The 6,239-nt window shown below is 39.5% G+C and overlaps 1 long non-coding RNA gene across 1 annotated transcript in view; it reads right to left on the reverse strand.

The window, feature by feature from the left end:
- The window catches only part of LOC137989022 (uncharacterized), a 2,360-nt gene extending 2,044 nt beyond the window's left edge, over window positions 1-316 (reverse strand). The window contains exon 1 of the long non-coding RNA XR_011120848.1: window positions 1-316. This exon is cut by the window's left edge and continues 77 nt beyond it. This is a non-coding gene — a long non-coding RNA (uncharacterized lncRNA).
- Between the last annotated feature and the right edge of the window lie 5,923 nt (window positions 317-6,239).

Raw genomic sequence — 6,239 nt, forward strand, 5'->3', positions numbered from 1 at the left:
CAATCAGTCGTCTCGGTGCTCCGTCTATATGTACGGTCCGCTCAAAGCAGTCGGATGAGAAATGAACAGAGCAGATCTTGAAAAGCCCCTTGGGGTTGAAGTTTGAGCTGTGAGTGCGAACGAACGATTTCCACTTGGCCAATTCATAATTGCTTTTTGGCGTATGCAAAGAGATTCTAATTCGCGGATTTGACTTGTTGCTGCAGTCCTGTACAACACAGCGACAAGCTGGCATATTCGCCTCGAATTTTTTTGCAAACGATGAGCATTCACAAAGGAATATCCTTTCTTTTTCACATGTATAGCCCTTACTTCCTCTAAGAGCACTTTGGTTTTGATGATAAGATGACGTCACGGACTGCCTGGGGTCTTGCTGTGGACAATATTTTGGTTTGAGTAATGGCGGACGCTCAGTCACGAAAAACACGCATCGAAAAAGCGCATTTTCATTGGGAATTTCGAACTCAAATTTGGCATGCGTGATTATTGGCCTTCAACGATCACGGAAAGTAAAGAAAAAGAAAAAGTCAAAATTTCGTCTTAGTAGCATTTTAAAGGAACATTTACCTGAACTTTTGTACTGGCAAATTGTTTTCAGCGACAGAATCGTAATCCTCGAATTTCCTAGCTGAAATTGGCTTTTCAAAAATGCTATCCTACCTTCTTCTCACATTGAAAAACGTATCTTTTCCTCTTCGAAAACAAAAGGAGTTACCCACTCCCATTCTCTAAAAAGTTTGATGACTGGCATTTATTCTGGGAAAACTTGAGTGGTTCTTCACAATTTAAAGGGAATCACCTGGGCATGTTTGGTCATCCTAACAGAGTTTTTTCCAAGACAAATCGTTGGGTGCGACCTTTGCAATAGGAACATTTTAAATAAAGGAATGAAATCATTTCTCACCTTTTATGAAAAAGAATAATGATTTGAAGTGCTGTGAGAAGACACAAATGCAATGCAGCTCTTAATCGGATGTGTCATCGAATCCTCAGTCTCTAAGAATGCATTCAACCTTTTTTTGGGTGGTGTTTATGATTGGCAATAAACAAAGCGAGTTTCAATTAACCATGCTTGTTCAGATACGCACCTTACAGGGGGAAATATAAAAGACGAAAACCAGACATGCCTAATAAAGGAGACACTGCTCTTCAAAGTTTAATTTAAAATGGAGGCTTTACAAGCTTGGCATATAATTCTGGACTTTGCTCTTCCTTGGTTTTGATTTTGATTTGCAACATAATGGATTCGTTCTTTGTACCCGTTGGATTTCAGGGCATTGTTGCACAACTGCGAGGTTTTATCGAACTCGTCTTGGTCGCAGGACAAACTCGATACTCTAGTGCCTATGGATGTTGCAATTTGCCTAATTATAGAAGGTGGGTGATTGGATTTGGCGTTGATGTACAATGGATCGTTGTCAGGTTTTCTGTATGGGAAATACCTCCCAGTTGTTAGATTTAGCGTGACATCGAGATAATTCACCACCTTGAGGTTGCCTTGCACTGTTATTTTCAATCCAAGGTCTCCGATGACCTTAGAAAAGGCTTTTCTTGCTTTGTCGCCCGCCCTTGCGTTCATATTCTTAAAGACTGCCAGGCCGTCGTCTCTGTACAAGCCAATGTCCCCTTCCGGGAATTTCGATGATAATGTGTGTAGGATGTACAGACCGACTAGCTGGCAAACCTCAGCTCCGTCATAGCAACCCATGGCTACATCAAACATAGGGGAATCCCCTCTCTTGACCCAGGGTTCGTTTTTATCAAAGAGGAGAGTTTTCCTTGAGTGCATGATGATTTCAATATCCTGCTCTGAGATGGTTGTATGTTGTTTTGCATACCCTAGCGATGACCAGAGTATTTGCTCTGATATGGATGGGTAAAAATCCACAAATGTCAAAAACCAGAAATGAATGCCTGTGCTTTTCTCCGATGTTTGAAAACCAATCAATCACAGATTTTGTGTTCTTCCACTGGTTCAGTTTAGTTTTGGATCTAATGTTGTTGTCGATCCTATCCAAGATTTGCTTGCTTATCAGCCCAAGGTTATTTTTTGCGGGGTTAATTAGTCTGCAGTTAGGGTCGTTTTGGAAGTTCTCTTTGTGATCCTTAAGGGAGATGAATGCTTGCCTCTGTGCCATCTTCTCAACTCTGTCAGATACCTCAAGCTTGTTGGTGATATTTTGCAGCTCATGGCCGATGTGTTCCTCGGTTTTTTCGTCTGCTTTACGGTACGTTTTTGTGACGTTTTCTCTTAACATCTTTTCATATTGGTCCCTGTCCATCTCGTACAGGTTTCCTGTTTTATCAGCAAACACAAGGACTTTCTTAGACGAGTTGATACTCTTTACATCACGCCTCAGTCCTGGAATGCATTTGTCCTGGAATTACATTTGTGTATATATATATATATATATATATAGTGAGAATAAAAGCAGTTTACCCAACGATGAACTCCCAGTAAGAGGATCCAGAGGATACGTGTCTCTCCGTAAATCTGTAGATAGGTATAATAAAACGACGAAGAGACAAACTCTTGACAGTTCCAGCGTTTAATCGACGTTTCGGCCTTCGGCCTTCGGCCTTCTTCAGGATAGTTTAAAAGTTAAAAATTAAAAAAGCTGTATACAATGGTTGTGAGTGGCAGAGTTACGGGCTTTTATATAGTGCACAAAAAATGGAAATTAAGGTTACGTAACAAAAGAAAAGGTCTTAATTACAAGCTAAGCAAATCAAAAAACAATTGATAAAAAGGAACAAACAGACTAATTAGATAAATCGTGTTATTACGTAACAAACTCCCCATTGAGGGCCTCTGAGTGAATGTGCGGGTCAATGTCATAACAAGGTCCTCAGAGAGGGCCCCTAAACAATGTAATAGATTCCCAATCGAAAGCCCGTGAATGAAAAACCAAACACAAACATAACAGAATCCCCCAATAGAGTTTTTGAACAAAGACAACAACGACTAAGTGAAGGCTAACAAAACAAAAGGGCAAGATTACAAACTGGAAACATTCAAAGCTAGATGGGAGCTAACGGGGTCCTACAGACAGCAAAAATTACGATGATTACAAATTTGGGCTGAAAAGAATTTACACTACAATAGAGACAAAGTCAACTGTTGTAGCAGATACAATTTTGGATTTGAATTCACGCCTTTTGTTAAGACCATGTGGATATAATGAAAAGAGTTGTGAGGTCCAATATGCTTCTCTGGTGAGGAGCAGTTGTTCAAGATGGGTGGCATTTTTGTGGTTTACAATTTGTTCGATAATAATAAAACTAATTTGACAAATTTGATGCTCAAAAGAATTATAATGGACCGCCAGCTCACATGTTCTTCTGTTCTTAAGCATTGATGATTTATGGTTACGAAAACGAACCTTGAATTCTGTTGAAGTGGAGCCCACGTACTGCTTTTTGCATTTGTTACAAGCAGCCAAATAAATGACATTTTTGGAAGTACAGCTTAATTTCTGATTAATCCTATATATGCGGCCCGTAGCAAAACTCTTAAACTTAGTATCTTGAATCAAAAAATGTTTACAGAGGTCACATCTTTTGTTACATTTGCAACAACCTCGATCATCTTCCAAGGTTTCATTTCTGGCTTCAATGTTCCGAAATTTAGATGGAGCTAAGATTTCTTTTAGGTTTTTTGTTCTGCGAGAAGCTGGGAAAATCGACTTTGATGGAAAAATCTCTAAAAGCTCAGGAGACAATCTAAGTAAGTGGGAATGTTTTTTAATCACCTGCTGGATGTCTGGAAGAATTGGGTTGTAGTCAAGTACTAGAGGAAAAACCTTTTTCTTTGGCTTGACTCTTTTTGTTAGGAGTTCGGACCTCTCATTGGTTAATGCTTTTTCAAATTGTCTGTCCACTAATTCCTTGCTGTAATTTTGTGAGCACAGATATCCTTTATATTCTTCACATCTCTTGTTCAAAAATTGGTCTGTAGAACAATTGCGTTTAATTCGAAGAGCCACCCCATAGGGAATTGCACGCATACAATGTGATGGGTGCGAACTCGAAAAAGGTAAATAAAGATGACTATCGGTTGGCTTAGCATAAATATCAGTGATTATAAACCCATCTTGGAGGTGCAAAGTAAGATCTAGAACGTTGAGGCTACTCTCCGAATATACCAGTTCAAACTTGATGGTGGGATAGAGTGAATTAATATACTCCGTAAATTCTAGCAATTTCGTCAAACCAAGAGTCCAAAGATCAAACACATCATCTCTATACCTCCACCAAAGCATAGGCTTGCTTGCACCTCCAAGTTTAGCCTTCTCATCAATTAATCCCATTGCCAAATCGGCGTAACTACAGGCATTTTTGGGGCCCATGGCAGTGCCATGTTTCTGAATAAAATTTTGATCTGCAAATTGACAATTATTAATTTGAAGACAAATCTCAACGGCTTCGACTATACAATCCGTAGATGGAAATTTATCGTTCCTAGAATCAAGCGCCTTTTTAACAGCTGAGATTCCTAGGTTATTATCAATGTTGGGAAACATAGCCACAACATCCCAAGATACAAGCAAACTACCATGGGGTAGGGGACCTTTCTCAGCATTTAAAGCCTGAATTTTGTTAATTAGATCACTTGTGTCTTTAACGAAAGATGGAAGGTTCTGTGCTAAAGGCTTGAGATAAAACTCGGTGAAGGCAGAAAGTCTTTCGATTGACGTTCCACAGCAGGATGTAATTAAGCGGAGTGGATTGCCCTCTTTATGTGTTTTCACATTACCAAAAGCTACCCTCGGTTTAGGTTCCAAATTGGTAACCCATGTGGCAATCTCTTGACTTATCTAACCTTCACCGAGCCATTTGCGTCCCCAATTTTTGACCTTTTCAAAATGCTCCGGTGTTGGATCGCTATTCACCTTATTATAATGCAAGTTGTTGTTAAGTTGCCCTGACATTTTATCTTGATATTCTTCTTGATTAAGGATTACAAATCTAGAGCCCTTGTCTTGAATTCTAATTACTTTATCACTGGACTTAAGATTAACAAAAGGCGTGAATTCAAATCCAAAAATCGTATCTGCTACAACAGTTGACTTTGTCTCTATTGTAGTGTAAATTCTTTTCAGCCCAAATTTGTAATCATCGTAATTTTTGCTGTCTGTAGGACCCCGTTAGCTCCCATCTAGCTTTGAATGTTTCCAGTTTGTAATCTTGCCCTTTTGTTTTGTTAGCCTTCACTTAGTCGTTGTTGTCTTTGTTCAAAAACTCTATTGGGGGATTCTGTTATGTTTGTGTTTGGTTTTTCATTCAGGGGCTTTCGATTGGGAATCTATTACATTGTTTAGGGGCCCTCTCTGAGGACCTTGTTATGACATTGACCCGCACATTCACTCAGAGGCCCTCAATGGGGAGTTTGTTACGTAATAACACGATTTATCTAATTAGTCTGTTTGTTCCTTTTTATCAATTGTTTTTTGTTTTGCTTAGCTTGTAATTAAGACCTTTTCTTTTGTTACGTAACCTTAATTTCCATTTTTTGTGCACTATATAAAAGCCCGTAACTCTGCCACTCACAACCATTGTATATAGCTTTTTTAATTTTTAACTTTTAAACTATCCTGAAGAAGGCCGAAGGCCGAAACGTCGATTAAACGCTGGAACTGTCAAGAGTTTGTCTCTTCGTCGTTTTATTATATATATATATATATATATATATTATATGTAGAGTTGATAATGTAAATTGGCCACCGTACAGAGATTCTAAAAGCTGACGTTTCGAGCGTTAGCCCTTCGTCAGAGCGAATCCACGAAGGGCTAACGCTCGAAACGTCAGCTTTTAGAATCTCTGTACGGTGGCCAATTTACATTATCAACTCCGTTGATAAAACCAAATTTTTGTATACTACTTCCCCACCGACGCAGCATCACAGTTTCTTTAGAAACTACCCCTTCATTCATTTATTATATATATATCTGAGCGAATTAGCTAAAAGGTAGCTGCTGGAGTTTTCGCTTGAGCACACGCATAGCCCGTGTTCAAGCCATTGTGGCCTCTCAAAATTGAGGGGTCTTGCTGTCAAGGCCTGCTTTGCCAAACAGCCCAGGGACAGTTCTAGCTCTGAGTTGTGTGTCAAAAGCACAGGGCTGGGGGGGTTGCTGCTTTGAGACTTTAACTGCAGTTAGAGTTTGTGGCCTTGTTAAGTGAGACTTTACAGTGTAGCTTGCCTTCATGGGCAATTTTCCCTGCACCAGTGTAGACCTGA

Source organism: Montipora foliosa, unplaced genomic scaffold, assembly GCF_036669935.1.
Source record: "Montipora foliosa isolate CH-2021 unplaced genomic scaffold, ASM3666993v2 scaffold_437, whole genome shotgun sequence".
NCBI classification, from domain to species: domain Eukaryota; kingdom Metazoa; phylum Cnidaria; class Anthozoa; order Scleractinia; family Acroporidae; genus Montipora; species Montipora foliosa.